The sequence below is a fragment of the Triturus cristatus genome, chromosome 7 (assembly GCF_964204655.1).
Source record: "Triturus cristatus chromosome 7, aTriCri1.1, whole genome shotgun sequence".
In the NCBI taxonomy this organism is placed as follows: domain Eukaryota; kingdom Metazoa; phylum Chordata; class Amphibia; order Caudata; family Salamandridae; genus Triturus; species Triturus cristatus.
The window spans coordinates 1,761,858,056-1,761,877,030 of record NC_140590.1 but is presented as its reverse complement, the minus strand read 5'-3'; positions in this window follow the sequence as shown (position 1 = coordinate 1,761,877,030).

Below are 18,975 nucleotides of genomic sequence, written 5' to 3'. Positions count from 1 at the left end.
CAAAACCCCGGTGTCTGTGTTAGAGAGCCCCCCGGACGCTGCTTCTGACGGTCTAACAAATGTGTCTACAGAGCATGTCATTGTCACGGGGCACCCCATGCTGCCGGTATAAGGGGCTCCTAAAGGCTGCCCCTTGTCAGACACATTGTCCCTAAACTCAGAAGGCGCTACTACAGATGGTTCCAGGGTTTGGGTTATGGGGCATTCCTCTACAGGCGCCACCCGTTTTATTTTTGAAGCTATAGAGGTCTTCAGAGGGTGGGATGGGTGCTGCGGTGTAACAGGATTGACTAAGGACCCTTCCGATGCTTCTACTTGTAACGCCTGGACCCCTTGTTTATTCGTAAGATATTTTCTTGAGAGCCGGTTGACTTTAGGGGTTTGGGGTTGTAAAAGGGCTTCTGCAGGTGTCGTTACAAACGATGGTTCCTTAGAGAGTTCGGGTGTATCTGGTTCATTCACCTGCTTAACAACATTTTTTAATGAGAGATCTAATGGAGTCTTTAGGGGTTCGGGGGCCAGAGGTTTCTTGCTGAGGTCTAAAGGGTCTGCTAGGGACTCCATGACCAGCGACTTCTTCTTGAGGTTTAAAGGACCTGCCTGGGTTACTGAGTTCGACTGTTTCTTCTTAAGAGCCGGTTTGCTTGAGAGGGGGTTCCCTTTTGAGGGCTTGAGAGGGTTCAGATACATAACGGATGCGTCGGTTCTCTTCCGTATGTTTGTGTAGTATGTGTAGATCTTATTCTGGCGTACACGCCTACTCACACCTTTTGCCGCAGGCGGGGTGTTCAGGACAGTCTTTGTTATATCAGCCAGCGTTTTTGTTGACCTCTCAGCCTTATACGCATCTTCACCACTGTTCTTTTGAACGGCTCCTAGAATGTAACATAAAAAATATATATTAGAACAATAAGGATCCCGTATAAGATGTTTACCCTACCCATCGTAGTACACCTGGTACTACATGCCGGTGGCCCCCATTGTTTGAGAGAATACAACCCCGAGAGATCGTTTTCCACACTTTTTTTATTTATTTATTTTTTTTGTTGTTGTAAAAACACACCTTTTATATGGCTTTTCCCAACTCCTTTCTTTGTCACGGGTCCGTCTTTAGATGCGGCGGATTTTCTTTTCCCCGGCCTTTCTTTTGGGTGCTGCGACGTCTCTTGCACAAACACGACATCAGGGGACCCTGTAAAAGGAAAAAATAAGCATATTTGTAGTATAAACCGTCCACAGCATGCTCCGCTGTGGAGTGTTCCTATAGTTCACGTTTATGTTTTCTCAAGTCTTAGGCCTTTGAAAGAATGAGGGCTTTTTTTTTTTTTTTTTTTTTGTTTTGTAAAAACACACCTTTTATATGGCTTTTCCCAACTCCTTTCTTTGTCACGGGTCCGTCTTTATATGCGGCGGATTTTCTTTCCCCCGGCCTTTCTTTTGGGTGCTGCGACGTCTCTTGCACAAACACGACATCAGGGGACCCTGTAAAGGGAAAAAAATAAGCATATTTGTAGTATAAACCGTCCACAGCATGCTCCGCTGTGGAGTGTTCCTATAGTTCACGTTTGTGTTTTCCCAAGTCTTAGGCCTTTGAAAGAATGAGGGCTTTTTTTTTTTTTTTTTTTTTTTGTAAAAACACACCTTTTATATGGCTTTTCCCAACTCCTTTCTTTGTCACGGGTCCGTCTTTAGATGCGGCGGATTTTCTTTCCCCCGGCCTTTCTTTTGGGTGCTGCGACGTCTCTTGCACAAACACGACATCAGGGGACCCTGTAAAGGGAAAAAAATAAGCATATTTGTAGTATAAACCGTCCACAGCATGCTCCGCTGTGGAGTGTTCCTATAGTTCACGTTTGTGTTTTCCCAAGTCTTAGGCCTTTGAAAGAATGAGGGCCTTTATTTTTTTTATTTTTTTTTCTGATTTACCTGTAAGTACAGGGTTATCCAGCACATTCAGAGACATGTCTTGAGACCACCCGCGCCGATGTGCATCCTCAAGAATCTTTTGTAGTTCGGGATCCAGACCTATAAAAACACACATACATGAGAACTACCATTGGAAAAGCAGAGCGTCTAAGACACAGGTGTAAGAAACTACTCCGAAGTAGACATATCTAAATACATATACCTGTCTGTAGGGCGTGCATTTCCTCGTCTGTGAGGATTAATTCTGGCAGATCCTGCATCTGGGTTGAATATAAAAACGGCTGTTTTAAAACCACACCTCATAAGCAGGATATTACAGTTACATGCAGCTTAGAAAACCCAAAATACACATCACATAGTGACATGCATCCTTACACCTGGTATATGTAAAACATCTAGGAATATGTTCCAATGTTTAGGGGTGTACAAACTGTAGGCATGACAGGTCAGACCCTTAGATAAAAGGGCTGGTTAAAGTTTGGGAAAAGCATAAAAATCAAAATTGAAAACAAAACCGGCGCATTTATGGTATTGTACACATTCTTTACACTAGATAAAATGATATAACCCTCTCTAAAATGAGTATTAATCACCGGAGTTACCCCGGACATTTATTTATTTATTTCATTTTAACCTTGAAGCAGCGGAAACAATAATCAGGGTATCTGATGCATTTATAATAAATAACCCCTAAGCTATGGGCGGCCATTCATGTTTTTATAAGGTTTTTATAAGGCTGGACTATTGGCTTTGTCACTGGCTGCTATTTGTATAAGGTTGGACTATTGGCATTGTCACTGGCGGCTATTTGATTTAGGCAGGCCTGATGGCATTGTCACAGGTTGTTAGTTACATAAGATAAATAAGCAGCAGCTCCGGCGTGTATATAATGCTGAAAAAGCTTCCGTTTAAAGGCATGTTGCCACCACGCTCATTCTGCAGCACTCGGGAAACCCTACAGGGAGCTACCCCCTCCGGGGATACGGCTGCAGGCCCCGCCCCTTCAAAGACGTCAGGGGAGTCCCTGTGATGTCATTGAAGGGGCCGGGGCCTGCCGCCGCATCCACGGAGAGGAAGCTCCCTAAACCCCTGCAGCCGCCATTGGGACCCCCGTGGCTGGTTTAAAAAACCCCTAGAGCAGCACCTTCCTCAAGCGATCTCTGGGGGGATTCAATATTTAAAAAACAACTGGGACGCTGCGCCCACGCCTCCCAGGCGCCGTAGGAGCCCCCACAACGGCCGCACTTACCCCCGGAGCTCCGCATGGAACACAGCGGGCTCCTGGGGGTTTTCCTTTTTTCTTTAAAAACACTGGGGGCCTTGCGCACGCGCCACCGGAACACCAACCCAGGCCTCACAAACCCCCGGAGCACCACCACCTTGAGCAGAGCGGACTCCGGGGGTCTTCACAATTTTTAAAAACAGCTGGGGCCTCGCACCAGCGCCTCCCCGGAGACATCGGAGCCCCCACCACGGCCTCATATCCCCCGGAGCCACGCATTGAGCACAGCGGGCTCCGGGGCTTCAATTCTTTTATTTTAAAAGCAAAGCGGTCCTTGTGCCCATGACCCCCATGGCGCTAGCGGTACCGGCGACCCTTAGACCTCACAGACCCTCGGAGCTCTACATCCCGCACAGCAGGCTCTGGGGCTTCAATTTTTTAAACAATTCGGACCTTGTACCCACGGCACCACCGGAGCCCCCAACCACTGCCTCACTATCCCCTGAGCTCCGCATGACCCCAGAGGGCTCTGGGGGACTTGTATTTTAAAAACAAATGGCGACTTGAGCCCACGCCCCGGAGCCGTCGGAACCCCCACCCCCCAGGCCTCACAAATCCCGGAGCCCCTGCATTGCGCACAGCGGGCTCCGTGGCCTTCACAATTTTAAAAAACTACGGGGGCCTTACACCAACGCCTCCCAGGCGCCACCGTAGCCCCCACAACGGCCTCACATACCCCGGAGCCATGCGTTGTGTACCGGGGGCTCCGGAGGGGGGGGGGGGGCCTTGCACCATCGCCTCCCAGGAACAGTCAGAGCCCCACCATGGCCTCACAAACGCCTATCAGCGTCCGTGGGCATCTATCAACAGACAGTTCACCAGCAGAACCACAGACACGGGCCTATTGGTAAGTACTTAAACAGTTTTTATTTATTGTGAAATTGTTTGGGGTTAATTTTCACGGCCTCTGTGGCCTCTAAAACAGTGGATAACTATACAAAAATGCTTCTAGACAGTGTTTAAACTACGAATTACAACCATACTTTACACCCCTCATTATTCAAATTAAACAACCTACCAGAACTCACATTTAACATTAAGGGAGCGTAAACATCAGCATACACAGCGTTAAGCATCCTTTTAAAAATACACCAGTGTTCACATTAAATGCATTGCGCTTTACGTCTTTTAAAAATTAAAAAGTTACAGCCATGTTTCACAGCCACCCTTATTCACATTAATCAACAGATCACACCGTCTTAAACATTATTTAAAACCATGTAAACAGCGGCCTACATAGATCTAAAACACCTTTTAAAATGCCGCTTTGTTCACTTAAATGCATTCCCAACACATTAAATAACCCATAAGCATTCATCCCTTATTTACATACCTCACTTAAACTGCTGCATGCGTCGTTAATCTGCGTCAAGTTGCTCTGATCCATTGGAAGTCTTTAAACGACGGGAATGAGGGGCCTGTGCAGCAAAACAATACACACACGTCGTTCCAAATGGTTTGAAAGGCTGTTTATGAGAGGACCCTGAAGTATGCTTTTATAACTGTGCGGACATGTTAATTGGAAGGACGAGCCCCTTTATGTCTTGGGGCGTGTTTAGAATCTTGTAGCACGGTTCATTATAGGTAATAGAACATTGTCGTGAGGGTCATTACTGGTAACGTTTTCTGACCCCTTCGTATTTTGGTAGATGCCATTTTAACCTTTGACTTGTGTTCATTAAACCATGGGCCTGTTGCTGGCTGCACTCCGACTGAAGTTTTAGGGGCCTGGTCTGCTAATTGGCCGGGTGTCATCCTTTATGGCCGAGATTGTTTAGAACGTTTTCTGACCACTGTCGTATTTTGTTAGCTGGCATTTTAACCTTTGACTTCTGTTCATTAAACCGTCGGTCAGTTTTTGGAAGAACCCCGTCTGATGTTTTAGGGACATGCTGCCCCTTGTTAGATGTCATTTTAACCTTTGACTTGTGTTCATTAAACCGTGGGCCTGGTGGGGGATGCACTACGGCTGAGTTTTAGGGGCCTGGGCTGTTAATTAGAAGGGCGCCATCCTTTCGGGCTGAGTTTGTTTAGAATGTTTTCTGGTCACTGCCTTGTTTTGTTGTGTCATTTAGACCATTGACAACTGTTCATTAAGCCGGCGGCCTGTTTTTGGAAGACCCCGTCTGAAGTTTTAAGGACATGCGGTATGCCCATGTGAGGATCATTTTTGAGTACGTTTCTGACCAGTGCATTGTTTTTGTTAATCACTTCAACATTAGGCATTTTGTTAATTAAACCACCAGACCTGGTCGCCTAATCACATTTGTTTGGGCCTCCTGCTCCGTGGACGGATGGACTGCTGTTTTAGAAACAACCTGTGTACTATACAATTTAAGGCTCGTGGGGAGCTTAGGTGGGGAGCTTAGGACTTGTGGATTAGTTTTTCATGTTCTGAGCGGCTCTCTGTAGGGGGAACCGACCTTTGTTCTTGTGTATTCACACTGTGACTTGTGACTTTTGTTCTTGTGCTTTCACGTTATGACTTGTGAGGCTGAACGCAATTCAAATTGCAACCTCTGATTCTAAAGAAAAGACCCTTTTAAAAAACCCTCTGCACCGTAAACACCTGTGTTAGACAGCAATGCATCCCCGGGTTGGGGGATGCCTGCTTAGACGACAACTGCCACAGGACCACAGCCCTCCTTTTTTAAAAAAAGACCCAGACATTTCTCTCTTAAAGGAACATGCTTTTTACTAACCACCTAAACTAGCTGCTAACCGTGCACGGGCTTTAACATGTGCACCACGCTCACACTCTGACACAAACCCTGTGCCCCACCACTTTCAAGGACTCGCAGACATCTCACGTTTGCAGCCACACATTTCACTTTTGCAGTCACACATGTCACTTTTAAGGACACAGCGAAGGGCGGGGGGCACCAAAAGGGGGGACCTGTCACTTTTAAGGCCACAGCGAAGGGCGGGGGCACCAAAAGGGGGGACCTGTCACTTTTAAGGCCACAGCGAAGGGCGGGGGCACCAAAAGGGGGGACCTGTCACTTTTAAGGCCACAGCGAAGGGCGGGGGCACCAAAAGGGGGGACCTGTCACTTTTAAGGACATGCATGATGATCGATGGTATCGGATTATACTACTTACGCCTCTCTGCTATGTGCCATGGCTACCAGGGAGTAGAGCTCAGGCTAATTTAATTACTTTGAGGCTTCATTCTGACAAGGATTGCGATTATTACATGACGTTGGCTCAAAATCCTGTGATTCTGGGTGAAACACTTAATCTCGCTGTGCATAAAACAAATTAACGTGTCCTTGTGTAATGTAACTGGTGCTCCTTGGGGTCAAGTTCACACTGCATAAAACTGTAAAAAATAAACATGAAAACTCATCATCAATTAATCTTTATTCAATTGTGCATCATAATCATAAAAGATAAAAACATAAAACCCATAAAGAATATTTAATATACACAATCCAGTACATTTCATTCAGATTACACAATCTATAAGGATTATGGTACAGTTGTAAAATTACTGTGCACATCGTTATATCTCAGGCACACATTATTTTATTCCAATATAAGGCTCCTTTTAGATAACCAGTGACCGCCAACATCACTGCCTGGTCAGGTAATAACTGTAAATGTAAGAAGGTAGGTCGAAATTGGGTAAAGCCCCTCACTTTTAAAAGTGGTAATAGATAACATTTTGCACAACAATTCATAATATCTACATAAAAAAAATGTGTATTAGGGATTGGGGGGAACAATCATCACAAGGACAGGTTAAAAGGGCATGGGGGTCGAACTGACCCGGGGGGAAACAGATCACTGTACGAATGGAACCCAAGCAAAATTTTGTGAGCAATGTTCTCTCCCTAGGATGTTTAACTGCTGTGAGGTTCGGTTCAGTACCAACGACGGATTTCAGGAGCAAGTAGGATCTGTTGGAGTCTTTCTCCAGCGCCCTGGCTTCCCTCATTGATAAAAATGTTTAAAACATGTTCCTTAAAGAGGTTGTGGCCTGTTAAAAACATAAAAACTAATAACCCAATGTCTTACAATACGTTTATTAAAAATGGAAAAACTGAGATTAGATGAGAAACCTAGTTCTTTGGCTAAAACTTCCACACAGGACAACATATAGCTGCTGAATGGTGCTGTCTGCTAGCCCAAGAGAATTGCCAACTGGAGGTCCGGTAAAGGGTTCTGTAAAAGCACTGTTTCTAAGCTCTTGCATTATTTGACATTAAGGGAATAAAGGCAGAAGACGACTGCAGCAAGAAAGAATGGTTTGCGATTAGTCAATTTGCACTTTGAGGTTTAGGAATGACGCTTAGAACATTTAGTTTATTCTTTATTTTTACAACCAGGGCTTTAAGTGGGCCGGCAGTTTTTTAAAGGGGGCCTTGAAACGGGTCTCTATCGGGCTCTGTTTTGTGCCATGGCACAGGCGGTCTGTTTTTTTCGGACTCCAGTGACAGCATCGATGTGGCTGCCCACTTCTCACTAGTGGAGAAATTACGGCATGACGTCATGCCAGGTGAGCATTGTAGGGGAAGGGAAAATCCTTTAAAGAGAGTCATTTTATTCTCTGGATTTCACTTTTCTTTTTGAAACTCGGGAGCAGCAACATTGTCTTGGTGTCACCAGGGCTGTAAGTGGAAGCTTCTTCAATATTATATACAAGACATAGTTGCTTTATTTATCTTTATGCAACTAACAACCATTGACAAAGACAATAGTCCTGCCTTGTTGTAGGTATGATGTTACTTGTTGTAGCGTATATCTGGATGCAATGACAGAAACAACAAAATACAAGTCGGGTGGCACACTATGCTAAGCACAGATTTCAGCTTACAGGATTTAAGCCACGAACCTTTGAGAGACTCCCCCCCCCCCCCCCAACAGTTTTTTCATCTCACTTAAAGCCCTGCCTACAACTCTTTTTGTTCATGTGATTCACCTACTTTCTATTTACTCTGCAGAACGTAAACAACTGTAAAGCATACTCACAAACTGACACATGCCGGCCTCTACCATTATTTCATGTCAGAACTATGCATGGTATACGTTTATCGGAATCGGCTGCTGGCCCCAGGGCTGCCCTTGACATCCCCGCCGCCCCGCAACCCCTCTCTTCCGCTTCGATAAAGTCAAAGCCCTCTCTCTGAAGACACATGTGTGCTCCAGCGAAGATCCCTGCAGCTCTCAAGAAGAGGCGATCGACGGTCTCCGACGTGCCCTCGTGATCCGCGGTGTCTCCTCTCCGCCCCATGGTTTGATGGTACACTCCGATGACCATCATTGCTTTGATCGAGAGCTCAAAGGTTTCTCATGAGGAGCTCGACGGCCCCACACGTGTCCTGGATGTACACTCGCTGTTTAAACATTCGATGGTGAAACTTCCGGAATCCAGACAGACTTTCGGGTACGCGTCAAGAGCCTTTCAACTCGTCTCAAGAAGCGGTGGGCAGGGACATCTTAAGGATTTGGGGGGCCCTGGGCCAAACATATTTTGGGGGCCCTCTTCAGGACACCTTTGAATTTATGATCTAATTTGAGTCCCTGTTTCCCACGCAGTTTCCGCTTCCTCAGCTGCTCTAGCGATCCAGTTTGCATCATAGGCATTAGCCTATATATTCCCAATGTAAATGGACATGTGCAGCTTACAGGTGTAGGATTCAGGGTTTCCTGCCCTGCTACTACGTTTTTAATACTTTTTAAATTGTATATGTGTGGCTGAATTACTCTGTGCTTTTTAACAATTTCTCCTACCTATGCGCCCTTGGGGCCCGATTCACAGAACTAACTTAAGACAAAATCCTAAACTTACTACCATTTTCGTATTCACAGACGGCACTTACTCATTTTGGTATTCACAGAAGACACTTACTAATTTTGATATTCACAGAAGTTAGTAGTCCTAACTTTAGGACTTCTAAATGCCTTCTGTGAATACCGAAAGTCTTAAAATTAGGATTTTTCTCAGTTTAGGAGTCCTAAAGTTAGGTCTCCTAACTTTACTACTACTAAACTGAGAAAAATCCTAATTTTAAGGCTTTCGGTAGTCGCAGAAGGCATTTAGGAGTCCTAAAGTTAGGAGTCCTAACTTTACTACTACTAAATTGAGAAAAATCCTAATTTTAAGGCTTTCGGTATTCACAGAAGGCATTTAGGAGTCCTAAAGTTAGGAGTCCTAACTATACTACTACTGAATTGAGAAAAATCCTAATTTTAAGGCTTTCGGTATTCACAGAAGGCATTTAGGAGTCCTAAAGTTAGGAGTCCTAACTTTACTACTACTAAATTGAGAAAAATCCTAATTTTAAGACTTTCGGTACTCACAGAAGGCATTTACGAGTCCTAAAGTTAGGAGTCCTAACTATACTACTACTAAACTGAGAAAAATCCTAACTTTAAGACTTTCGGTATTCACAGAAGGCATTTAGGAGTCCTAAAGTTAGGACTCCTAACTTCTGTGAATACCGAAATGAGTAAGTGCCTTCTGTGAATACCAAAATGAGTAAGTGCCTTCAGTGAATACGAAAATGGTAGTAAGTTTAGGATTTTGTCTTAAGTTAGTTCTGTGAATCTGGCCCTTGCACTTTACTTGATTCTGCTTGCCAACACCTCCTTAGCTGCTCCGATTCGCATCTCGCTTTTCCTCCAGTCCTGGTCCGCTGCTGCTGATATGCCGATTGTATGGAGGGCTGGGGCTACTATCGGGCTACTCACTTCCGCTCACGCAGTTTCCACTTCCTCAGCTGTGCTAGCGATCCAGTTTGTATCATAGGCATCAGCCTATATATTCCCGATGCAAACGGATGCGCGCAGCTGATAGCTGTAGGATTTAGTGTTCTCTGCCCTGCTACTAGGTTTTCATTACTTTTTAAATTGTATATGTCTGGCTGAATTACTCTGTGATTTTTAATAATTTCTCCTACCTATGCGCACTTGCACTTTACTTGATTCTGCTTGCCTACACCTCCTTAGCTGCTTCGATTCGCATCTCGCTTTTCCTCCAGTCCTGGTCTGCCGCGGCTGATACGCCGATTGTGCGGAGGGCTGGGGCTACTATCGGGCTCCTCACTTATGCCCATGCAGTTTCCGCTTCCTCAGCTGCGCTGGCGATCCAGTTTGCATCATAGGCATTAGCCTATATATTCCCGATGCAAACGGACGCGCTAAGGGGACGTGCACAGCGGGCACGCCACTGGCGCCGAAGGTAAGCCTGTCTGCGCCCGGAGGCGTTCGGCGCCGGCCATGCTGCCCAGTTCCCCTCCGGTGAGTTTCTTCCACTATATTGCAATAGGGAAAAACTGCTTAGCCTTAGGCGGCTACCATTATGTCACTGTACAGCCGCTGATCAGAGCTTGGAGGTAGACTTTCGATGCAATAAGTGCAACTGGACTCTCCTCCAGCCCAGGAAACTCGCACCCAATATCCTCCCACACAACAATAAGTGTAAAAACAATAAAAAACAGAGGACTTAAAGGCCACCCTTTTAAATTGTCGCTCTATACAAAAGCGTGAACCATACATTTATGGCCTACTTTTAGACTAACAGTCTGATCTTTTATTTCTCACTAAGACCTGGCTGTCTGAAGCCTCCAACCCTACTATCACCTCGGCCATCCCTACAGGTTATAACATTCTTAGGAGGGACCGATCGAATGGGAAGGAGGGAGGTGTTGCCATAATTTACAATAAAAAACTAGACTGCTTAGGCTTCTGCTGTACCTTATCCCCCCATCATAGCATAGCTGGATTTCTGATTTACAGACCTCCCAGTGCTATTGGAAATGTTATTACTACGCATAATATAGCCACCACCTCCCTGGCCTTAAAATACAACAACTGCCTCATTCTGGGATATTTCAATATACATATGGACAATGGAAAAGACCCTCAAACAATTTCCTTGTTGGAGGCGCTGCAGGCCTGCAACATGTTTCCATCTGTTTCTTTGGCCACCCATGAGAAGGGCCATACCGTAGACCAAATCGTTCACAACTTTGACATGTCAGTAAGCCTACCTCTTCCCATTACCTGGTCTGACCACCTCCTATTAAAATTAGTCATTCCCAACTCTGCCACAGCCCCTTGAGCTAACACAGGGCAGAGGGTCTCTAATTACAGGACGTTCCATAAAATATCCATCCCCATGTTAGCAGACGCCCTCAGTCGTTCCTCACCAGAGCTGTCTGGCTGCCCCGACTCGGACGCCCTCTCAATAGATTCATGGCTCCGAACCAACATTGATGCAGTAGTACTGGTTGTTTGCTGCTCCTCAAAGAGGTCAGCCCCACAAGCTCCATGGTTTAACGATTCCCTTAGATCTCGCAACAGAAATTGTGGAACAATTGAACGGAAATGGCGTAAATCCTATCTACCTGAGGACAGGAAGGTGTATAAAGACACCTTAAAAGCTCATTACATTCTCGTGAAGGCAGCCAAGAAAAACCTCTTTCAAACCAAGATAGAAAATGCCCAAAATAAGAGTAAGGAAATCTTTAGCATAGTTAAATCCTTTACTGCCCTGAGAGCCGTCACAAAGGAAGGGCCATGCACTGAAGAATGGTCTAAGTAAATAGTTGAATTCTTCCACAAAAAGATCTCCATGATCCAACAAGCCTTCACTAACATCTCAGAGGAAGAACTGACCTTCTACCTTAGTTCTAATAGCAAATTTCACCTCTTGGATCCTACATCTTTACTAGCTTTCCCCGAGTTTCAGCTTGAAGAGTCACTGACCCCTCTCCAAAGCATTAAGTCTGGCTCTCCTACTGACCCATGTCCAGGGAATATCTTGAACCTATTAGCTCCCACCATAAACCCCACAGTAAACCAGCTCTTTAATGCTTCTCTCTCCTCAGGCAACATGCAGAAATTATGGAAGAATGCTAAGATTCTTCAACTGATAAAAAAGGCTAACGCCAAACAGACGGACCCTGACAACTACAGGCCAATCTCCATTCTCCCGACCCTCTCCAGAGTACTAGAGAAGCATGTAAACAAGGCCTTCCAAAAACACATTGAACATGGGAAGCTCTTTCATGAGTCCCAATCCGGTTTTAGGGCTAACTACAGTATGGAGTCCGCTCTGCTGGAAGTGACTGAATTTCTCAAGGGTAAGCTGGACCAGGGAGGCAAGACTGTTCTGATACTGCTCGATACGTCAGCGGCCTTCGATATGGTCCCACATGAGAGGCTCCCGGAGAGACTTGCTAACATCGGTTTGGGTGGGGACCGCCTTTACAATGGATGTCATCCTTCTTGGCAAATAGATCTCAGGACATCTGGCTCCCCCCTTTCTCATCCCCAGTTCCGGCCATGAATGTAGGTGTCCCTCAGGGCTCCATTCTCAGTCCAACCCTTTTTAATATATATCTATCCCCCTTGCATTTCTGGTAGAGGAAGAGGGCGCCAAAATTGTTTCCTATGCTGATGACACTCAGCTGATTTTTACGTGTGAAAAAGGAACCGACTTTGACGGGGCAATGATTAGGTCTTGCCTCACAACGGTTTTTAACTGGCTTAAGATCAATCAGCTGCAGTGCAATCATGACAAAACTGAAGTTGTTTTCTTGGGTAATCCAGAAACGCCTGACTGGAGCTCGTGGCCAAAAGATCTGCCGCCCCCGCCGAAAAGGAGAAAGTCAAAAACGTAGGATTTGTCATAGACAAGACACTCTCCATGTGCTTTCAAATTCAAAATCTAAATGGCACTTGCTTTGGCATACTCTGGATGCTAAAAAAAACTCCTGCCACTGTTACCGCTTGAGAGCAGAAAGATCGTGGTGCAGACTCTGGTGACATCAAAGCTTGACTATGTCAACAGCTTGTACCTCTGTCTTCCCAAATCCCTTATCCAGCGCCTACAAGTAGTAGAATACGCAGCAGCCAGAGCCATCCTGAGACCTAAACCCAGATCTAGTATGACCCCTATTCTTAAGTCTCTCCGCATAAAAGAACGGATCGGCTTCAAAGCGATGACCATCTTCTTTAAAGCTTTCCATGGCTTAGGAGCCGGCTACATAAATAAGCGCGTTAATCGCTACACAACAGCTAGACCCCTAAATTCTTCCAATGCCAACCTGGCCATCATGCCTAAAATATAGAGTGCCCGCATTGGAGGCAGATCCCACGGCTTTCTAGGCCCAAAATTGTGGAATAGCCTCCCTGAGTCTCTGAGACTAACCACAGACCTACTCTCTTTCATGAAAGAACTTAAAAACCTGGCTTTTTGATAACTGATGGGTCTTTTACGCATGTTTTCCTCTCACTGTCATGCGCCAGGACTCTCTAGTCTCAGTAGCTGCGCGCTTTATTAAATACACAATTTCATTTCATTAGGTCCCTGACAGTGCAAAGGAACACTCGTCCAAATGCTAAGCGCCTTATTTATGATGCTTTGCTTCACTTTTATGCCGCTGGTGCGTCACTTTTTGTGACGCACCGGCAGCATAAAATATGTGCAATGTTACGTCCTATTTACAAAGTGACGCATCTAGGCAGATGCTTCACTTTGTAAACCCCTGCACCGCATTATACCTGCGCCAGGCATAATGTATGCAGGGTGGGTGTTGCCCCGCAAAATGCCTTGTAGAAGTGGCGCATTGAAATCTTTGAGAACTCAGTGCGCCACTTCTAGGACACCATTGCGTCAATATCTTACACCTGCCACACAGCAGGCATAAGACTGATGCAGGCCCTTTCACATGGGGCTTGCCCCATGTGAAAGGACACATTGCTGGAGTTGCGTCTATTTTCAGACACACCCCAGCAATGCATCACTTTTGCACATACAGATTCGTCAGAAATACTGACATATCTGTAACTCCTTGCGACATGATGCGTCATACAGTAAATATGACACATCCATCATGTCGCAACGAGGGCGCACTAAGAAGTGACGCATCCCTGTTTTCACACAGCCATGCATCACTTCTCATAAATAAGGCCCTGAATGTGTTTACATCTAATATTCAGGGATAGTTATGTGTGTTTTCAATATTGTAACACAGCAGCAGCTCACCAATATTACTGCAAATAATCTCTGTGACGCCCTCCCATTTCTTATATGTTAGGCCTTGTTTTGCTCTAAAATAAACGTTTTTTATGTATATTGCATGAAACATAAACACAAAATTTCTCTGCAAAATGACTGTACTAGACTCTCACATCAGGTACATAAGAAATAAATGAAAGGAAAACAGAATTTAAAACAAACTGTTTAGGAAATATTCAAGGTCATTAGGGCAAAACTCTGGAGAATGGAGCTGACTGTCAGGGGGCCCCCTGAAAGGCTGGGGCCCTGGGCCAGAGCCCACTTTGCCCATGCATTAAAACATCTCTGGCGGCGGGCGGTCGCAGGGTTTCAGGGGACGCTCTTTTTCACTCTCTGTTAGCAGTGGCTCTGAAAAGCTTTTGGGGAGGCGCTGGATTGGCACACCTGGAGCCCTCCGGACACTCGCACTCGCTGCAGACGAGAAGGCAGTGCTTGGAGGAGCCTCGGAGGGCTGTGTCGTCTCATCCTTCCCCGCGCTGCCTCCTCTCTGCCCGTGGTCGTTTCCTTCCAACTCCGTGTTGTCTCCTCTCTGCCTGGTGGGGTCTTCTCCCTGCCTCGAGCTGACTCCTCTCTGCCCGGTGGGGGGATAGGAGAAAAACTGATGCTGAGGAATCGGTGGGTGGAGGAGAGTAGGATCTGCACTTTTGTTGCCCCCACTTTTTTTCTGATGTATACACTGGTTTCTGACTGTAGTCTGGCTGGGTCCCTGCTAATCAGGGCCCCAGTCTCACTGATCTCTCTAAACAACTTGGTGTGCATACTAGATGCACTAGTGATTGGATACTGTGGTACCTTATGAGCCCCTAGTATATGGTACCTTAGGTACCTAGGGCATTGGTACTTCACAGGCCTACCAGGGGCTGCAGCATGTATTATGCCACCCCTGGGAAGCATTCACAATCTGACACCACAGGCCTGCTACTGCAGCCTGTGTGAGGTAGTGTTAGCACTCCTCACTGAGGTATAGGTTCCTATATCTCACCATACACACACATATAAACCTATCAGTCACCCCTCTTGCAGACCCTAACAATCCTGAGGGCAGGGCGCTTGGTTTACTATGTGAGGGGGTGCTTCTGCATGAGCAGGACCCCTCTGCAGCTGGCAGAGTCTATTCTCTGCTGCTGTTTGTGGATGCGGTTAAACCATATACTCTTAAGTGCATTATGACCTCGCGGTAAATGCTAACTTTGGAATGACTGCATCAAAACATGTCATGTTTGGTGTCAAACAACTTGGAATCATACCCCCAAACCACTGGTGTAGGAGTATGATCCCACCCTTCTAGAGGGGATGACATGTACCCACTGTACTAAACGGTAGAAATCTCATAGAGCCCTGGCATCAAAAAATGGATGCCACCATGTGAGAAGTTGGCCTGGCATATGCTGTCTCCTAGTTATAGGGGGCACCTTGCACCAGTCCAATTCGACTCTTATTGATGATAGGTTTAAGACAACCTTTAAAGAAAGCTATCCTAGTGGTAGCTGTGGAGAGCAGCCTTCAGGCTAAGTCTTGAAGGAGTGTTAAGCTTATTGTTTTACCATAGATAACCTCTTGAATGACCAAATGAAAGAGTAGCCCACACAGGTGTGTATATATAAAATATATGTATTTATTCTAAACAGAATCCCACAGTCTCTTTATGAGGCTAGAGGCAAAGTTACATTTCAAACAAGCATTGATAGACACAGTAAATAGCACTGGAATCACGGGGCCCCAGGGGGGGACCAAACCATATATTAAAAAGGTGGTATAAGAACCACGACAATTCAACAGACAATGCCTAGGGCATTTAGGATCGCTGGCCCCTTAAGAATCCACCCCAGGTTATGAGGAAGGGGACCCACGGGAGGCGCGTGCAGTGGAAATAGCTGCTATCGGGATCTCTATTATATCCTATGGAGAATATCGCGGTTTGATTTACACAGATTAAAGACACTTCTAGCAGGAGTTCAAAGTTAAAAACTTAGAGTTAAGCTTTTGAGGAGCCTACTACCACGAGAGTACCGAGGTACCCCTGTTACCTGCCCCAGGGAAGCCGGGTGCATAGGTCGTTTTCGATGTCAGGTCGCGGGCTGATTTTCAATGGGAAAATGTACAAAACTGCTGCTAGCCAAAAGCGTTGATGATTCTGTGAAGATTGAAGTTGTAGAGTTTGTAGAGAAGAACCTGAAAGCAGAGGGGACAGAGTCTGGGTCACGGCACAGTGACCAGGGAGCTCAAAGGAAAGAGCCCTTCAATGTCGGGTGCTTCAAGTGGAAAGAGGTGTAGCTTGGATCTGCAGCCACGGGCTCCGGGAGGCTTCAAGGAAGGCCAGCTTCTGGAGGGCAACTGTCCCACATTGGGTGAGGGTCGCTGTGGTGTTAGTGTCTGGATTGGATCCACTAAGCCTTGGCAACCGCAACCCACGCAAGATGAACAAATCAGCTACTGGTGCAGACCCACGAGGTCTGTGAGAGGTCTCCTTTGGAGAGACTGTAGAGCAGGCCTGGAGCAACCAGGGGAACTCTTGTAAGTTGAGATTGACCTCCGCTAGGGCCCACAAGTTGAGAGACAAGGGACAGTGGGAGGCGGAAATTTGGCGTGCATAAAAGGGAGCCCACGGGCCACCGGAAGGGGCTAGGGTGCTGATCTTTGGCACAATTGCTGCAAAGTGGTTGGCTCGATAACGGGCCAAAGCACAACTTCCCCACTGGCCAGGGTCGTGTGCTATGCAAGAGGTGGCCGGTGTCCTGGGGTATTGGAGATCTCGGCACCCACGCGGTCCAAGGTGCTCAGCCTTGCTGTGCACACACACTGGCCTCTGGGATGCTCAGGAAACCCACCTCAAGGTTGCTGGGAGTCGACGAAGTCCATAGGAGCAGCAAAGTCCCGACCAGGTCACTTGCAGTGTTTCAGGTGCCTGCCAAGCAGGGGGGTAACTCCTTTACCCCAAGGGAGATTTCTTCAGTCAGCTGGGCAGCAGCTTGTCGAAGGTCAAGTCTGTAAAGTCCAAGATTAATCTGAGGCTCTGGGGCCACGTTATTCACCTTTATCCCCAAGATTAGGGGAGTGTCCAGAGTAGTGTCCACCAATGAGAGGTGAGGCGGGAAAGGGTGGCTACACCCTCTCCCCTTTGTGTGTTTCCCACCTGGGCGAGGGGCAGGATGCCCCTGAACCGGTTCCAAGCGGTGTATGCAGAATGTAGGCACTGTAGCAGCCTACGTGCAACTCTGAAAGGCATCCTAAGGTGCACCCACCCAGTTCCAATCCACATATCCTGTCTGGGGAGGTGCTAGCACCTCCCTGCCACAGGAGCCCTATTGTCCAGCTGGCGAGTTTGGGATTTTCCCCAGCAACAGCCAGCCAGAGTCGTGTGGGTGGCAGGTAGTAGCCATTTTGTACTACGTGTGCACTTTTAAATTGGTGTCTAAATTCTGCAGCTTTTCCCATATCGCCCCTCTAGTAGGGGGGAATTGTGCCCTCATGCCCATGGCTGGACTGGGGGTATGATTCCTACATGTTTGACATCAAACACGATATGGTTCTGTGTAGCCATTCTCAAGTTATCGCATAATGCGGTTAAGAGTATATGGTATGGCTACACTACAAACAACCCAGCAATGATTTTACGAAGGTTGCAGAGGGGCCCTACTCAGGTAGGGGTCCCCCCTCACACATACCTCAGCACCCTGCCTTTTAGGATTACCAAGGCCTGCTATAGGGGTGACCTATGAGAGTATATGTGTTGTAATGGGGTGGGATATAGGGAACCTATATCCCTGTAAGGGGTGCTAGCACCACCTTACCCAGACTACAGTAGTGGTCTGGTGGTGTCAGTTTGTATGGCTGTCCCAGGGTGGCACAATAAGTGCTGCAGCCCTGGTAGACCTACTGAGGGACCCATGCCCTGTGTACCTAGGGTACCATCTACAAGGGACTGCCAGGGTATCCTCAGTATCCAATTGGCTTGTACCTATGGTACTCACATCGTTTTAGGGAGAAAGCAGATAGGCTGGGGTACTGGATATCAGGATCCCAGCCAGACTAGTCAAAAACCACTCAAATACCAGGCAACAAAGTTGGGGGCAACCATTAGTCAGATTCCACCTTCCTACACACCAGCACAGACACTGGGCTGCCCTCCTGCTGCTGACCGAAACTCGCAGTGGAGGAAGCCCAACAAAAGGTATCCTGTCACAGGGAGGTGTCACCACCTCCCAGACAGGATTTAGTGTATTGGAGCTGGGTGGGTGCACTCTTAGAGTGCTTTGAAGTCCTGAACTGGGGGAGCAGTAGGCTCCTCTGTGCATATGCCAGCTCAAACCGGTTCAGGGGCTACCTGCACCTGCTCTGGCGCGAAACTGGACAAAGGGAAGTGGGTGTAACCACCCACTGCCCTGACCCTCTTAGAGGAGTGGTCATAGAGGTAGTCCCTCCCCTATCTTCACTATAAGATACCAAGCATTGCCAATGCAATTCAGATTACCCTGGACGACGCTCTACAAAGAAGAATCCTGGCCCTCCGACGTTCCACTATCTCTGGAAGACTGAAGAATCACCCTTGGAGTCAAGGTGTGACTCCCCTGCTTGGCAGGCACCAGTAACTTTAATTGACGGTTGCAAACTTCACCTCTCCCGCCGGAGTCCGAAGTCCCTGCGTCCCCTGAAGTGGATTTCCTGACCTCTCGATGGCCATTTTGAGCCCCCAGCGAAGCTGTGGCATCTGGACCCCACGAGTGACGAGGAACAGC